Raw genomic sequence first — 19,508 nt, forward strand, 5'->3', positions numbered from 1 at the left:
TTTGTTAAACGACAGCACACTGAAACAGAACCAAAAAATTTAGTTTTTAAGAATTCATTTACTTCATAATGTATATAAGCTAAATTGCTTAACACGGCCGTATGACGATAGCTTAGTGATAAAAGGATGACCGTAACTTTTGGGGTCGTGAGTTCGAATCCCATATGCTTTTTCCACTCTGTCAGTGACTTTCTTAGCTTCTTGTTCCAATTTGATCTATATTTCTGTTTTATAATTTATTACTATTATTATATGCCTTAAATATAACGTTTCATTTATGCTCCTATTTATTTAAATTTTCCCCGCAAAAAATTTATTTTGAAAATTATATAATACGAATTTAAAGCATGCTGTACATATATATATATATATATATATATATGTTTCACTTTTATGTGAATGTATATACATGAGCTGAGACTATATACATCCCAATGGCGATTTGACAATGGGATGTTTCCAGCTCTAAATTTTCACTACTAATTAACATGAGACAGTATTAATGCCCTAAACATTTTTTAAAAAACTTACTATAATAATTGCTTTTAAATTCAGTCCTCTCCAGCAAAAGCGCAAGAATTAATTAATTAAATATTTTCATTTTCTTCACCTAATGTGTATATATATACATAAAGAGAAAAGGCTTATTTTTATAACTTCTTCTATAAAAAGAGATATGAATTAAAAATAATATTTTATGGATTATGCATAAAATATAACTGCACATAGTGCATTTTAAAACAAACGAGATTTCTAATAAATTATCCAGCTATGACCTTGAAGATATTAAAAATGAAGAAATCGATGCTAAATTTAATACATTACCTTCTTTCTTCCCAAATTTGGGCATATAAAAATATACAATCTCACATTAGCAGTCAGAGGTATTACAAGCATAGTAAATTTTGTGTAAATATTGTGAACCTTTCTTTACAGTTGCTCTGTATTTTTAAAGTACAAACTATTTTTAATTCGTTTAACTTTTTTATTTATTACTTTCAGTAACAGTACATTTTAGTTTTAATAATATATATATATATTATTTCATTAATATTTAAGGCTTTTAGAAACGCAAAGAAATTTTTTAAATTTACTTCAGCTTCTATGCAATTAGTGTTGTTCATAATATGCATTATAATCTTACTTATCTAAAAATTGCTAGAGTACTTTACTTTCACAGTTCATAAGCAGAAATAAAAATTTCCAAAAACATGGAATTTCTTAAGTGTCTAGTTAAATACAGAGACATCTGGTGGCAATAAATGCAATCGACCACCGAAGTTCCGTACGCGTAAATCCATCGCAATAATATAAACGGTTTTCCGTCTGCGTATGCGTTTCTCCCAATGAGCTATGCGTTCGCAACACACTAATGGAAACGGGCCTTAACCCTCAGGTACCGTAGTGTGTAGTCCGCGTCTCGCCGCAAAAATTCCAATGATCGGCGAAAGCCAAGCACTGCAATTAAGACTCCCAAGCTGTATCGGCCAGCAGACCCAACACCTCCTAAGTTAGTTCTAGGAGGTGTTGGCAGACCCCACTCCTGACACCAAAAAGTATTGCTTGCGAACGGATTCCTAATAGATTGAATACGCAAATACGATAAAAGGGTAACAAAATTTATTCTTATCACAAGAATAAATAACAAAACGCAGGATTTTTCCTCAAAGATTTTCGTATAATATCACAATATTACGCAATATAATCAGTAGCTATATTTTAAACTACTAAAACGTTAAATAGAATGCAATCCAAAGCGTAAAGAAAGCTAATCCGATCAAAATTACAGCAGCTAAGTAAACAACAACAGCTCACTAAGACAACTGAACCGAGATGTTTCTCACCGTCTTTTTAAAGCCTTTTAATCGTGCAACATTCTGGTAATTTCTATTTTCTCGAAGTTTCTGAAAAGCAATTACCAGATATCTATTTATTAAATGGTTAATGCGCTTGCTCTTGTATTTTAACTTTTCCAGCGTAGATTTCTCTTAAAATAGGTCTTGTGCTGCATTGCACGGGGATATAAAACAATTTTAATTATAATTCTACTAAAAATAGCAAACTAAATACAAAATCCATAACAATATATATATACATATATATGAAATAATAATATGAGCACAAGGAAAGAGCTGGAGCAGTTTCGATGCTTGCTTAGATCTATATTGAAGAAGAATTTTGATTGCGTCGTATACTAATAATGTTAACTTACTAATATCTAAAGAACTTGGCAGTCGAGGAGATTTTAGTTCCATTATTATTTGCAGTTGATAATTTGTATCCACAATCACTTGCCATTATAGTCGTGCCTTTCCACAGAAGATTTACATCTTTGATATTGTTGAGATAGAAAGCAAGGCAGCAAAATTACATCTTAGCAGAGTAGAGAGCAAAGTTGCAATGCTTACTTATGCAAGATGGAAGCACGCGAAGAGAAAAGTTTTGGTTTGCAATTTGGTGATTGGTCAAGAGGCATCTGCATTAAGGGTTACGTAAGATCGCATGATTAATTTGAATGACGCAGTTTAGATTTACACCGCTATTTTTAGGACAGAGCGATGAAGTTCTCAAATGAAATAGAAAATAAAAGAGGTAATAGTGAATTAAATTTAGAAGTTTGTTTTCATATTTTTTAATAAGTCTCGTGCTGCATTGCACGGGGATATAAAACAATTTTAATTCTACTAAAAATAGCAACGATACTTCTACTAAAATTAATATTAGATAATAATATAATCAATATTTCTTTATTGTATATATATATATATATATATATATATATATATATAATTTATTTCCTAAACAGTATTTATTAATTGATTATATTATCTCCTAAGTTTAATTAAAGTAGAATTATTTTAAAAGTGTGAATCCATACTGGTAAGTTATATTTTGAAAGATGTTTTGAAGTAATTTGAAAGCAAAATGTTAATAATGTTTTAACGGGGACTGGAGTTAAATCATCATGAAGAATAAAATTTCAATTGTAAAAGGAAAAATTAAAACATGTAATCATTGTCATTGATCGGAAATTAGTTGACTTTTCAAGGGGAACAAACCAACTCCCGTTCACTGAACAATAATTGAAAAAAATACGTAAATACGAAAGTGTTTCGTCTTTACTCGAGTTATAAGTTAAAGCCAAACCGGCAATTCTAGTCAGGCCAAATATTTCCGCGAATAGAAGGAATTATGAACCTATGCTGATACTCAAAGAACTTATTCTTATGAAGCATTTTAGTCAATTCAATTTGGAGTAAAAATCAATTACTGTAGAGAAATCCTATTTAACCCGAGTAACCGTCCCCGACACTTTCATGTTTATGCATTTGAGTACTGTATTATTTGTAGAAATTAAACATTGGAAATTGTAATTATGAAATCGAATTCAAAGTAAAGTTGAAATAAACATAGAAGATTACAAAATAAGATAAAATATTTTGGAATCCGAGGATATGCGTCTCGAATTTCAACGCGGCGCCGTTCCATAGATTTCGAGAAAAAAGAATTTGGCAAGTAGCCAAATCCCTCTAACAGAGAAAATCCAAGAAAGTGGAAAATTAGTTTTTAATTAATATCTCGGCTAATTTAAGTCCCACGAAGACGTGAATGGTCAAAATGGCGTGCCATGGACCTGCAGAATCCAACGATGTGCTTCGCTAAGCCCAGGAGCCAGCCATTTCGGAGGAGATGATGTTACTTCGCCTTATATATATATGCGGCTTAAGTGTCTCTTTGTCGCCCGTAGTTTATTGGTTGCTTGCGTAACTGTACTAGCCAATGGGGTGAATTTGCTACGACACAGGGTTGCCGTTTCAATTGATACGTAGACAATTTCCTGTAAAACTTGCCTTTGCTATGACCATCAATAAGTCTCGGGGCCAAACGCTTAAGAGCGTTGGCATTTTTTACCTGAGCCTGCATTTGGACATGGTCAACTTTATGTTGCCTGTTCAAGAGTTCATGAAAGAACAAACGTAAAATTAAAAATAATTGATGGTCATCTGCAAGGCGAGCTTAAAAATGATGGAAAGATCTACACAAGAAAAGTTGTGTACAAAGAGATCTTTGACATGTGAATTAACATTTTATTACTTAAATCACTTTTATTTATTAAGCTAGCGGTGGCTCTTAAGAAATGTAATGCCAGTGGTTTCCTTCATCGCTCTCTACTTTAAGCAATTAAGCAAGTAGAAGGGACAAACCTCGTGGGGCAGTAAACAAACGGGCGTCCTCGCCGCCTGCCCTGGGTAATTCAATTTGAATTAGCCGACACCTTTGGATAAATCATTTTAATTACAATTTATAATATCTAGAACAGCGGTCATTTCGAATGACCACCGGGCTTTCTAGTATATATATATATATATATACGAGGGCTGTTCAATAAGTAATAAGACTAAAATTATAAAAAATTCAGAATACCCTTAATCGTCATCATTTACATGGTCTTTTTCAAAATAATTTCCGCGGCACGCAATGCATTTATCCCAACGTTCTGTCCACTTCTGCAAAACATATAAAAGTCCGTTTTTTCGAGAGCTTTTTCAAAACTGCCTCCGCAGCCTTTACACATTCTTTTTTGCTTGCAACATGTTTGCCTCGTAATGGTTCAGGAAACAGCCAGAAATCGCATGAAACGAGATCAGGACTGTATAAAGGGTGCGGTAAATATCTACGCTGTTCTGCTGCAAAACAACCTGTACGCAACGAGCAATATGTGGTCGGGTATTGTCATGATGCAATAGGAGGCCATTTCGGAGCAATGGACGTTTCCTTTGAACTTGCTGTACCATTCGCGTAGTACGAGCTGATTACGGTATTACAGCGTTCGACAGCGTGTTGATACACAATTCCTTCATAATAAAAAAAAAGTATGGTCATAACTTTACCAGCCAATTTCACAGTTTTTGCTTTCTTGGGAGTAGGCGAAGACGGATGCTTCCATTCACTATCTTGTTGTTTCATGGTTGGGTCATAGTGATGCAACCAAGTTTCGTGTGCTGTGATGATGCGTTTTAAGAAACTGTCGCCTTCTTCTTCCAGTCTTTCTTTCCATTCTGCGCACACATCCACTGTATGCTGCATTTGTTCAAGTGTCAACAATTTCGGAATCGATCGCGCACAAACAAGTTTCAGTTGCAAATGTTCTGCCATGATTGAGTGAACACTTCCTACAGAAATATTCAAGAAAGCATGCAACTGCAACTGACCTTATTGTAATTCTGCGGTCCTCCTTGATGATAACCGCAGCTGTGTTAATCATTGTCTCTGTGACGGACGTTGAAGGTCGTCCCTCACGTTCAATATCTTCCACATTTTGCCTGCCTTCCTTAAAAGCTTTATGCCAGCGAAAAACGCCCTCGCTGATGCTTCATCTTCGAAAGCTTCACGTATCATGTCAAAGGTCTCCGATGCTGATTTTTGCAGACGAACACAAAATTTAATAGCATAACGTTGTTCCATCGTTTCTTCCATTTCGACAACTGGCCGCGTCTCGTAGGCGCCCGCAAACAAGCTTCAGTTCAATCACGTGATACTCTGGAACATGAGCCTGTACACGCCATCTATCGGTAGCTTTTGTTAACTTTTGTTAACAAACTTTTTTTGTGCCATAGAAATTAACATTAGTAATATTACTGAACAGCTCACGTACATCGCCTTTTTTGGCAAGATTCGCTCCAGAAATTACAATTTTATTTTTCCTTTGGCAATTTCTCAAAAACGTTAGTACTTTCCTTCACTTAAATGAGCCAGCCTTGGTATTAGGATATATATACAATGACTGAAGAATTTAATTTTAAATTTTGAAATTGATTTTTAATTTTTCTTGAATTTGGTTAGTCTTTAGCTCTTTTAGATATTTTAATATATTTGCAATTGTATATAATTGTATATACTTTATGAGTGTGATGTTGCCTTTGGCCCTGCCCTCTGTGTGACGTCATTGGCCATGCCCTCAGCTCCACAGGCGCTGAACCCCCATTTTTATGCTACTTACTCCATTTTTTTCTTTGTGCAAAACTGTATATACAGGAACGCGTTGAAATTTCAAAAAGTAAACATCTTTGTCGAATGGCGAAATATTTCTTCAGTTTTTTATTATCTATATTTTCAGAATGCTAAAATCTCTTTTGAGGTATCAAACTGTTATGCAAACGGAATGAAGAGTTGCTGAATATTAATGAAGAATCGCACTGAGGATTAAATTCAGGGAACTAAAAGGTGGTACACATCTGAATTTCTGTATACATACTTAGTATTCCAATGTCTTATTTCACTCCCTCAAAAATAGTGCTGTAGAAGTAACGAGAAATTGTGTACCCGTATGTATTTGTTACTCGGTGAACCAGTACTCGTTACTATCGTATCGTTACTCGTTACTTTCGGTAAAATCCGTATCCTGAGCCTATTTTATCGGTATACGGCCCTATGCGATAGGGAGTTTTGCGTCGTATTTTTGGGTAGAAATAATTCACCTCCTTTTGTGGTGTCACAAAAGTCAGAAGCGCCTACGGAAGGCTGTCAGGAAAATAGGAAAAAATAAAATAAAAAATAAATAAAGAAATAAAATAAATATTACAATAATAACATTAATTAGTAATTAAAATAATAAAAAATTTCTTATTAAAAAACTTAATAATAAAAATAGTGATTAAAATAATGAATAATTAAAGTAACATAATAATTAGCAACTGAAATATAAAATACTTATAAGTAAAATTAACAAAAATGTAAAGACAAATATAAATTAAAATAATTCTTAAATTTATGATGAATAGTTAAATAATAAAGTAAAATACCAGACCTTGTCTTATTGGCTTAGTACCTTTTCGTCCTTTCTCATTTCATCCCAGCTTCAGAAAGTGTCATTTCGTTCGCTGCCTTAGGTGTTTACTTTACGATAAGACGAACGTCTGTTTACTTCAATTAAAATGGTTTAGAAGAGTCTTCTGGTTCCTATATTTATAGCTGGCAAAGTTTTATACTCGTTATGAAAAAATAAAAATACAAGAAGTTTGAGTGTCGTAGACAGAGATTGACCGGGAAATTTAATTTCAAAATTTGCAGTGTTTGATGGCATTTGTAACTTGCCTTCGGGTATCACTTAATTAAGTTAGAATAATTCGAGGAAATAAGTTTAAATGAAGTGCAGCAAAAATAAGCATAATTTAAAAAGTTATGTGGTATCCATATCAAATTTCACTTTTCATAATGACAATAAAACTTTCCCAAATACAAATAAAGAAACTGGGTTGGTGTATTTAATTATGGCAAAGCACACTAGGACTATCTGCCTAAAGGGTGGGATGCCTTCGTGGAGGACTTTCTAAGGGAAACTGGCTCGTGTAACGTTACACCAAAAACATGTTCAATTAACATTAATGTTACATTCTTTATTAAAAGTAAAGGGTCCTCTTTAAATGCAACCACATGGGGAAAACCACGAAAACACCCATGCAGCCAGCCCGTTCGCGGGATTTGAACCTCAGACCGAACTACCAGTGTTCAATGACTTTACTGCTCGGCCACTGGTGGGCTAAAGAAACTGGGAGACCGCATTAAAGATTAGATTTCGTTATTTGTCATTTCGTTCGCTGCTTCTCCCCATTCCTTTCATCAGAACCGCTAATGACGAAAGGGTGAATTTCTAGTGAAGCATGTATATTAATGTTCGTTATACATTTGTCACATTTTTGCTTTCTTTCAAAACAGCGATACTGTGGTTCTATTGCTTTAGAAATTAATAAAATGAGCCCTATGTTATAAAAACCTAATTATATTCAGACACACACCTTTTGCACATGTTTGAAATCCAGTATTTTAATCAGAATGTCTACAGAAAATATTGAATTAATATTAGAAATCAAAACCTAAGTGAGAATGAAGTAGTAAGAGTCATATCGTCTAACCTGTTTTAATTGAAGAAAACAGGTGCTTTCTTTATCGTAAAGTGAACACCTGTTTTTAAAAAAGCGAAGAGCCAACCAGCGCTCGAGCGGTAAAGTCGCTGAAGACTAATAGTTCGGTCCAGGGTTCAATTCCCGGCTAACGGCTGGCTGCACGGCGTTTTCGTGTTTTTCCCCATGTGTAATTTGCATATGAGCCAGTTTCCTTTAAAACGTCCTCCATGAAGGCATCCCTGCCCTTAGGCAATAGCCCTAGTGTGCATTGCCGTAACCAAATAATCTGAAACCGAAAAAAAGGGAATTGGTGGGGAAAGGCAGCGACGAAACGTTGTTTTAGAATAGGCTACATAACCAAATTTCTATTTATACTCTGGTAAACAGTACATTATTTGCTCCTCAAGGGCCTAAATTTAGCTAATGCTTGGCTTAGTTCTTAAATTGCAATTTCAGCCACAGCCCCCAAACCAGACAATGTCTGGTATTTTATTTCATTACTTAGTTGTTCATCATTAATTTAAGAATTAATTAAATTTTCATTTGTCTTTACATTTTTATTTAATTATAATAATAATCATTTAATATTCTAGTTGTTAATTATTTTATTATTGCATTAGTTATTTTATTTATTCATTTATTTATTCATCTTTCCTGATGGCCTTCCATAGAGCTCCAGCACTTCTAATTTTAAAAATTAAGTCCTGACTACAACCAATGATCGCGAAAATAAAAGCCAAGTAACTTACTTAGTGGTAAATAAATAAAATAAAAACCAAGGCTTTTATTTTTGTCTTACTTGGCTTTTATTTTATATATATATATATATATAAAATAATAAATATAAATATAAATATAATATGTGTGTGTGTGTGTACTTTACATTTAATTATAAGGATATATATATATATATGTACTATGTACTTTACATTTAATTATAAGGATATATATATGTACTATGTACTTTACATTTAATTATAATTTATTTAAAATATACATATTTACGTTTTGTAGTATTACTGATTACAATAAAAAGGGAGGTGCACATCTCGATGTTATAAAGGGCCCATATACAAAATTTCACCGTTCTAGAACTAATCGTTTTTGAGTTATGCGAAATGCATATATACGTACTTACACATCACGAAAAAATCCCTTTCAAGTAACAACTTGAGACATTGACTTAGGCAGTCATAATCATTAGTCATAAGTATCAGCTTAGAGTAAATGGGATTACATTTAACAATCCGTTTCTGGGGAAAAAAAAAAAATTTGTGTTTGTACGTACAGACATCACCCAAAAAAATAATTCACATGGATTCTGTAATCGTGAAAAATGGATATTTCCGTTGAAATATGATACCCAAAAAGTTTTCTCTATTACAATACTTACTTCCTTTTTATTTCGTACAAGGAAGTAAAGAACTTATATTAACCTACATATTCTTATGTAAACAATACCTAATATAAATATTTCAAATCAATAAAATCTCACTATGGCATGCTCAAGAAAAAAATCAATAATCATCTAAATTTTCAAATTACAAACATAATATGCACTATAAATCTAAATGTAAAAAGCAAATACAAAATAATGCTTCACGCTATCAAAATTGATCATTTTCTTAAATATCAACAACTAAACAATATTTCAACTAAAACACATAATGTAAACAAGAGTTTGCCCGAAGAGTTAACCAAAAAAATTCGAAATCATCAATGAAAAATGTGGCACACGGGTATTGTTAGCAAATATATCATTCGTATTCGAACAGCAACGGCATTATTCGTATTCGCATAGAAACTGCATCATTCGTATTCGCATAGCAACCGCGTCATACGTATTCGAATAGCAACCGCGTCGTTCGTACTAGAATAAACCGCATCGTACGACAGATGCGAGTAACGAAATGAATTTGTGAGTACCGAATCGGTACTTCGAGTCAACCAATGTACCTGTTACTCGGTAATGAATACATGCAATTTGCTCCATCTCTACTCAAAAACCCAATTCTCACGTAAAATTAATTATTTTCTGAACACTACAATAATTAATAATACACACAGAAATATTTGCTGAGTATTTAAGGAAACAAAATAGTTCAAGAATGGGAAAAAAATGTTTTTCCTAATTATTGCTTTTGTTATCTTAAAAAGCGCTATCTGTTGGTTGTTTTAAGCACTCCTTTTTTTTTCTTTCAATAATATCCCCACGACATTTCAAGCATGTGTCAGTTTTTACCCACTGTACCAACATTATTCAGTGAATTATTGAATTTTCAAATAATGGACTTTTGGGTCACACTGTATATAGTATTCTGACCCATCAACTATTTTCAGATACTGCATTCGACCCGCCTGCAGTTTAAGTTTGAGACATTGACTTAGGCAGCAATCAAGTCCTGAATGCAAGTCTTTATCATTGTTTCACAGCTGCCAACCTTAAATATAAAAAATGGAGAGTTCCCAGGATGTTTTTCCAAGTTGCGAGGTGACACAAATTCAAAATAGATCTAAATAGACTTGAATTCACTTTATATTTCACGATTCCAGTTACTGAACTGTTTATAATATGATTCTGATGAAAAAATATTAATATTTAATTAGATATTCTAAATTTTATATTCTTTGGTTAATTACATTTTATAATTTTCTTAAAGTTTTATATTAAGAAAATGTTAATATTTTTATATTAGTTAATTAAGAGAAGCTTTTATATATTAAGTACTTTTAAATAAGATGAAAATAAATTTAATAATTAAGCAATTATTTGATATCTAACAGGTTTTATGCAGATAAGACATACAGTACAATAACTAATTGAATAATTCAATTTAATATATTTAAGCAGTACAACTATGTAGGAATCTATGACACTTCCTCTAAAGAATATGTCAGAGATTCCAAAGAAAATACTATTAAAAAAATAAATAAATAAAAAATCTTAAAAGGTTTCAGATTTCAAATTACGTCCAAAGGGGCGTTTTTTTCACGTAAAATATTTTAAATATGAATATAACCGAGTTCTAGATCCTTTCAGACATGCAGAATCATAAAACTTCAAAAAGGAACTAGTAGAACTCACAACTAATGAAGATATAAAATTCAGAAATTGATATTAATAGTTCTGGCTTTAAAAAAATCAGTACCAACTCTCTACTCTGGATTGTGAGCATTGAGTACAGAAATTTTTACTTACTTTTCCTTCCCCATATTTGGCTAATATATATATATAATAAAGGTTCAGTGCAGTAGCTAATTTACTGCCTCAAAAAAGGAACAGACTGCATATCACTGAACACAGCAGTTTATGATTGATGTTAACGAAACTGAAACCTGACATTAACAAATTCCTAAAACTCTACCAGCCTCAACCATTTCATATTTTTTTTACTTCTAATTGATTTTGTATTTATTTTTAAATTTTTAATAAATTTTTTTTACTACATTTGATAGTCTGTTTTTAGAAGGGGATGATGGTCCAGAAAAAGTCGGGGGCCTCTAATCAAGCTGTTAATAGATGCAATGATTTTATATCTAACTGATTTCTCTTGAACACTAATAACATTATTAATCATTATTTTACAATGCAATAGATGTTTCAACTGCTTTACTTTACATTAAAAAATAAGAAAAATACAACAAAATAATAAAAATATTATAAAACTTTAATTTATAATCTTCATCATAAGACTGATACAATAGATATGGCTTTCAAATTTACAGCCAATATTATTTACAAATTTTACATAATTTACACAACTTTAAAGTCTGTTTAGGCAGTGACAAAGTCACTAGGCATAAAAAAACCACAGCCTAGCTTTAACTGTACAACCTAAAACTCCAAATTATCATACATACAAATAAATAAATAATATTTTCACTCTAATTTATTTAGTATCATTTCACAAAACAAAATCAAGTATTTCAAAATAGCATCTGTTAAAATACATAGATATGTTTACATATGAAAAGTAAAATATAATGTTTTGTACTAAATCATTTACCTGCATAAAATTATGTGAAAGATTTAAAAAAAAAATTCCCTGAATTTCATGAGAAACATTGGTCTCATTGAGTATAAAAGTAGTAGATGAGCTTTTCTCATGATCCCCTATATGTATTTCATTGTAATATGTTTCTACATATGAGCGACAAATGCATGCTGTTCTTCCAAACTCTTAAAGATTATCACATAAGAATATTAGAAAAGGGAATTTTATGAAAAATGAGATTCTGAAATTGAAATTAGCACAAACAGTCAACTTTTGTCTATTGCTTGATTCCTGTATTTTGAAATACCTCTTGTATATAAATTAAGCAAAATTTTACTGTTTACTGGGTAATAATAAATAATTCAATAAAAAGTCTTGAAATGGGAAAACATGAATTAAAAAAAGTCTTTGAATAAAATTATTTCCTTTCACTTAATTTTTCTTTCAGGGGGGGGGGAGAATGCAATTGTCAATCTAAGTCTAAAATTAGTTAATTTAAGCTTCAACAATGGGATTCTTTTCAAGCTTTTTGAGATGACAATGTTCAATAATAATAATCTTAGCATGGCTAAGAATTAGATCGTTTGATTCATGGTTTACGTTAGTATCCTTTCCAGAATAAACATTAAAAATATAACTTTTTAGTAAACAATTAATCACATGTCAATACAATTAGTAGTAGTTTTCTGGGCTTGAAATCACAAGGAAATGATATATTTTTGGCTAAATGGGAAGAAAGACAGGGCAGAACACTTATTAAAAAAGGCTTTAAAGACATCTGAACATATTACACAATCTATCAGTTTAAACCTGAGAATCTGTAGAGGTATATGTATGCAAAATATATAAATGAGTTAAATTATGATAATAAGGTTTGTTTATCATTTTACATACTTTAAAATAATGCATATTTAAAAACATATTATCAAAAGTTCAACATACAAAAGAAGCTGATAACTTTATAAGATTTATCTACTGCTTTCAAAAAAAAGATCTTTTTTTATTTGCCCCCCCCCAAAATATTTAGAAGTAATTTTAAAATCAAAGTAAAGTTTGGTTGAATTATCATAACAAAAGCACAAAAGGTTAACATTTCTCATGTTTTCATTATGTGTAGGTTAGCACAAAAGTTAACATTTCTCATGTTTTCATTATGTGCAACAACATAAAGTACAAAGAACCAAACAGAATACTATTTAAAGTCTTTTACAATTTTTTTCCATGAAAAATGTAATTAATAAGTGAGATAATATGGAATCAATAATCATGAACTGATTTTTTTATCTCAAATGCAAATTAATAAAATTCACTTAGCTAGATTTAAAAAAGAGAGAGAGATTAATGAAGGTGAATGCTGGAATGTAATTATCTTCAGCAACTGCCAAATAGCATCGCTTCAATTTAAAAGAGATCACACAAAAAAAAAAAAAAAAAATTCCACTGTTCATTCCTTCATTTAATTGATGCAACACCCACACATACAAGCACACATTACAGGAGAAAGTGGATTTCAATCAGCACATATCACACTAAAATTGCAAATGATTCATTCAAATAAATTACCAGAAAAATGGAGGAACAATATAACTTTACATTCTTCTTCACAACTGAGCTCATTATATGTTTTTTGGAACATGAGCTTGAGCAAAACAGATGATAAAATTCATGGTTGATTTGACATATATTTGCTACACGAACAAAAAACTTTAGAATGTACTTATGATGAAACAAATATAAAATTTTATATATGCCTATATTATATACAGACTAGTTTGACATTTTGATTTAGTTTGACAGTACTGAAGGACAGCCATTGCAGGGTAAGCCCTCTTAGGTACAACAGTTATATATGCGTATAAAAACAAGCAATGAAATTTTGTTTTAAATGTAAAGACCAAAATTCTTATAAAAGAATTAAAAGACAATTTGGAGGAGAACCCTGAATTAGCATGTCCATTCAATAAAAACATAAAGTAACCAAATCAACCACTAGAAGTTTATTACACTATACATCCACCTGGAAGAATTCATTGCTCATTTAAGCTCATGTTGTACATACAATATTCCAGTCATATGATGAATTACTTGTGTATCTTCTGTAACAGAAGTATGATTCCCAGGAAGGAAATAACAGTCACAAAATCAATTCATATGACTGAATTCTGCCAAGCCAATGTTACAGTAAAGGTGGCTTGTTTGGAATGGAGTTGAAACACTAGGAAAAAAAAAAAAGAATTATTAAAAATTGCTCAGAATGAAAATTAGAGAAAAGAGGTACAATATTCAGTCTATCATCATGAATTAATAAATTAAAATTTCAATAGTATTAACAGTATTTGACTTTAAATTGCACTAACACATTTCTTAACAGAAACAATAGAAGAAAACAACACTTAATTGGTCAGTCTAAAAGCCCATTACTTCCAATTTTTAAAGATCAGTTTTTTATTTTATCATTATTTCAAAAGCATAATTACTTAACTAAATTTGTTACATTTTATAATACAGCCAACTCCAAATGAACCAAATAACAAAAGGACATAAGCTCACAATTTACTCTATATCACAGTTAATCTGAGGAATGTAAATAAAATTTTACATAACAGATGAAACTCACTATATAAGTGATCCAGTAAGTAGATATGAGCCGTATGGTTTCATCAAAAAGACTGACAACTTATTATGTGGGACGACATTAGAAGCATCCCTTTATAATATTTTGGTGAAGTGCATAGCAACTGCACACATATGATGCACAGGATATAAATGAATGATGCTGTTTTAAAAATTAATAATAAATTGAAGAATAACTTTATATGGGAAACCTTGCAAAATAAGCAGTGAGAACTGTTCATGTTTTTGATTCATTAATTAGAATCCTTCAAAATGTGCACCCTTGGTCAGAAGAAACACATCTACATGGTAATCAAATTCTTCCCATACTCAGTGTGACATGCTTTATCTGATCAAACTTCCTCAAGGGGCACGGCATTGGCGGTCCATATACTCGATCTTTAACAAATCTCCAAAGAAAGAAATTGCATGGTGTTAAGTCCAGTAAACAGGACGGCTAGGGGAAAAGGTTGATGTCTGCTGTCGCAGCATATCCAATCCAGCATTGCTGAAGACGATTAAATAGTTCTCGTACATTCCTGTGAAAATGAGGCGAAGCACCACCCAGTTGCAAAATGTAATCATCGTAATTGGTGTTCATCCATAGCCAGGTAATATGCCACAACATGGGTAACAACCAGATTTTCCAACACATCGAGAAATGTGTCACTGATCACAGTTTCTGATTTGAAGAAAAACAGGCTGTGCACTTTCTCTTAGACACTGCACTAAAACTACAGATCTAGACACCTCAAAATAAAGGATGCAGAATGTCATGCTTTGGTGCCATCTTGGTAACTGACTCTGCAGCTGTGCAGTAAGCATGACAAGCAAACAGCAGGTAGCAAATGAGAAACTTGGACAGTTGTCAATGCTTATAGTGTAGGTTTTACCATGAGTAAGGTAATACATAGATTTATTATTAATTTTTAAAACTCACAGCATTCATTTATAAACAGCCTGTGCTGTTCCTCAGAAGCTATGACTAATATTTGTGACACATGGTTTAAGGTATGGGACCTGAGGTCTCAGGTTTGTAGTTTAAATAACATAAAAGTAATTATATAACATTAAAATTGTTAAATAATATTACAATCATATTTTGATTTTAAAAAAAACTGAATTTTCATGTTGGTATTAGTTTCAAATACTTATTATGCAAAAACATACTATGAATCTAGGGAATCAGTGCCCTTTTACATGTTAGTAGTAAATCTGTTAAATGGAAAATATAATTGACAATGTATTTACATTTTCAAAATAGTTTAATTTGGGATTGGGATTATTCAGTTATGGCAAAGCACACGAGGGCTATCTGCCTAAAGGGAGGGGATGCCTTCGTGGAGGACTTTTTAAGGGAAACTGGCTCGTATACACCTTTCACATGGGGAAAACCACAAAAACGTCCATGCAGCCAGACCGTTCACTGGATTCGAACCTTGAACTGAACTGCCAGTGTTCAGCGTCTTTACCGCTTGGCCCCTGGCAGGCCCAGTTTAATTGGAATTAATTTTGTGGTTACATAAATTAAATCAGTATTTAAAAAAAACTCAGTATAAAGAACATAAGAATAAAAATTATTAAAAATGAAGAAACAAAGTTGTAAATGATAATGATATTTAACTATGATTTCTGTTATCACATGCACTTTTTCCGTTCTTTTTTTATTTCTCATAGACATTTTTATTTTATGCTTTCTTGACAAGAATTTTTGCCATCATTTTGTACACAAACTTTTTTTAAAGACAGGGCCAACTAAATCTGCAAATATTTTTTTAAAATAATTAAAAAAATTTCTTGGAAAAAAATAACTTTACCACATACATAACTAGCCCCTAATACAATGCTATTTCATAAAAAAAAAGGGGGGGTAATCCTTTTAAGGTAATTCATGACGTGGTGGCATACCGCTTGTCTCACCGTGCATCTAGAATAGTAAAATGACATCTTTGCCTGTGCATAAATTCTCCTAACATGCTTATCTACAGTACTAGTTTTAGCAACCAAATGAAAATGCAAGATATAAAAAACGTTTTTGAATAACTATCTAGAAAACATTCATCATATTCGCAAAATAAAAAATATTTTTTCAAAAAAAATTACATAATTTTTAAAAAATCACTCTCTGTACAACTTTTTAAGTATTCTTTAAAATGATTTCATAATAGATTTGAAATAGAGAAAATTTTTGCTCCAGTACTCTATTTGCTACAGGTATGAAAAGAAAGATATTTAGAAGGCCTTCATGTTTATTTAAATTTCACCTCTCCTTCCTATGCTTGGGATATTTTTCTGTGGTAAATCCCTCTCACATATCCATTCAGTCATGATCATTACTATTAGCACAACGAATACTTTTTCTGTTATTCTTTGCGAGTAGGGTGTCAGAATCCTCAAAAAGTTCCTTTGACTTTCTAATGCCATACTCCTTGCATAATTTTGAGACGGATATGCCTTTATCCATTTTTTGCAGCAATTCCACTTTTTGTTTAATGGACATCAAAACAAGCTTTCGCTGTAGAGTTGGAAACACTTTTCGACATAATTGAAAGATCAAGCTTAATTTTTATAAAATTGCTGTAATAACAGTTTGCAAACAATAATAAGCTGGATCAAATTAGAAGATTAAGGAGCAGTGCAGTCTGCTACATTAGCTGAGCCTAGCTTAATAGCATCCATTATACATTATTGGCTGTGTATTACAAGCTTGGCGATGAAAGCCAAGTTGTTCTGCTAAATTTTGTCTTGCTCCTATTGCATACTGAATTAAGCCTGAATTGTACTAGTTTAGTTTTTTTTTATACCTACGTTTATTTCTTGCACATGCTTAAAACTAATCTGAGTCCTAAATAAATAAACTCCCATATATACTTAAGGCTTTATCTAGAACCAGTGCTAGATACCGCCTGGTGCAGTCTCTGCGGGTTCTAAATTCTGCTACAAAGCATCTTCCTAAGTTCTAAATTTTCGCCACACCTAAACTTTGGATCCCAGTGCTTTCCCTAAATTATAAAAAACTTCTCATCCTTTAATTTTGCCGCTCGGTGCTTCCCTAAATTCCAAAAATTTTGTCTTCCCTAAATTCTGGTGTCCGGTGCGGCCATATACTGCCTCCGCTTCTGAATTTATGGTGAATAACATATCAGTTATTCTTAATAAAAACAGCACTTTTTTGGCCTATGAGTTTCATTAACAAAATCTATTTTTAGCATATAAGAAATTTTTGATGAATTTTTTCTCATGAACATTTCTTAGAGCATATAAAAACCTATAATGATCGCCAAGTGTAATGTTAGCAGAAAAGGTTGCCTTACTCTTGTTATTCAATTACTAATATAAAAAAAAAAAAAAATTTAGACATCACTGCATGGGTTATTACTGAAGCCGTCATGTATTGATTAACATGTGTTGATGAAAGCAAAATATAATAAATAATGATTTGCCAGGTTGGCGTCGGAGATATAAATTAGGTGAATGTTTCGGTTTGAGATGTAATACAGTCAAAAGTCGTTAATCCGGACTCGTCGGGACTTCGGCGATTCTGGATTATCGATTTTTCCGGATTATAGATCATCAGTTTAAATCTGGTAAGATGGCATGCAGAAATTCTAAAATTAAAAATATGAAACCATAATTTATGAAATAAAGAACAATTATGATCTAAAGGGTATCAAAATTTACAAAAAAAAAGCTTAATATTTATTTGTTTACTTTATTAAACATTTCTTTCAATGTAAGTTGTTTAAGTTGCTTCGTTTTATGTGATAATACTTTCTCTTTAATTCTATAAACAGACATAATTTCTTGTTCAGTTACAAAGTTCCGCTGTTTAAGTCCCATAATTGCTGTGCCGAGAATACCGACTAACTTGTCAATCAAAATTTTTTCGTTTTCACTAACCTCTCTGTCACCTTCTTCATGTCTTTATCCATTTTTTGCAGCAATTCCACTTTTTGTTTGATGGACATCGAAACATACTTTCGTTTTGTAGATCCTTTGGGAGCTCCAGCATCGGAAATTCTATTTGACATAATCGAAAGTTCAAGTTTACTTTTATAAAATTGCTCTTACAGTCTGCAAAAAATAATAAACCGGATCCAATTCGAAGATTAAGGAACAACGTAATCATCAACATTAACTGAAATAGATAATTAGATAATTTTAGCTTATACCGTCCGTTATACATAAAACGCGCACGCGAAAACGTATTCTGCACTTGCGCACACGCATATGTGCAGTCGTAAAAATCTTACGCGCACGCGTAAACGCCTATGCGCATGTGTCAACGCGGCACATGCGCAGAAAGTTTTTAGTTTTGAGGTCCGTATTATAGATCATTCCGGATTATGGGTGTCCGAATTAACGACTTTTGACTGTACCAAGAAGACACTCAGCTACGGAGCCAAATTATTAATCTCACAAATTTATGCTTACATGATCGTTTTATCATAATGAGGTATTTTATTTAGTGCTTTAACCCTTTGATTTTTTATCATAACGAGGTATTTAACCCTTTGATGCACACGATATTATTTTTATAATTTTTTAACTAAAAACTCTAGAAATTGAATATTATGATCCTAGAGACATTAATATATGAATTTAAAAAATTTTTTGAAATTTTTTGGCTTTGTACGGATCGTTCGTTTCCCATTCATACTTATTTTCTTCGTTTTTCGTCCCAAAATATTCAGAAAATATTTTTAATTTAAATAAAACTTTTAGGCAATTTCTATTTTTAATTATAGCAAAGTATATTTACATTAAATTTAAACCACAGGAAATAATTTATAAAATCACAATACTAGCTTGGGGAGCAGGTGTGTTGATGTCAGAGAAAAGTATTTGGAAAAGAAAGAACTTTTTACTGGGCAGGTGCATGTATTGTTTAGTAATAAAATGACTCTGTGGTTTCAAAGGGTACCTATATCCGGGTAAAAATAAACATTCTTATTTGAAAAGCAAGCGAATGCCATTGAGAAGCAAACATCAGTGG

General features: G+C 31.8%; 1 protein-coding gene across 1 annotated transcript in view; it reads right to left on the reverse strand.

The window, feature by feature from the left end:
* Nucleotides 1–11,551: 11,551 nt before the first annotated feature.
* The window catches only part of ptc (protein patched), a 106,655-nt gene continuing 98,698 nt past the window's right edge, over nt 11,552–19,508 (reverse strand). Inside the window, exon 25 of the mRNA XM_035363184.2 lies at nt 11,552–14,114. The gene's annotated coding sequence lies outside the window, so the exon portion shown is untranslated. The remainder of the gene's footprint in view (nt 14,115–19,508) is intronic.

This window comes from Stegodyphus dumicola, chromosome 6 (genome assembly GCF_044657685.1).
Source record: "Stegodyphus dumicola isolate Sdum_Otavi_A_Nest chromosome 6, ASM4465768v1".
NCBI classification, from domain to species: domain Eukaryota; kingdom Metazoa; phylum Arthropoda; class Arachnida; order Araneae; family Eresidae; genus Stegodyphus; species Stegodyphus dumicola.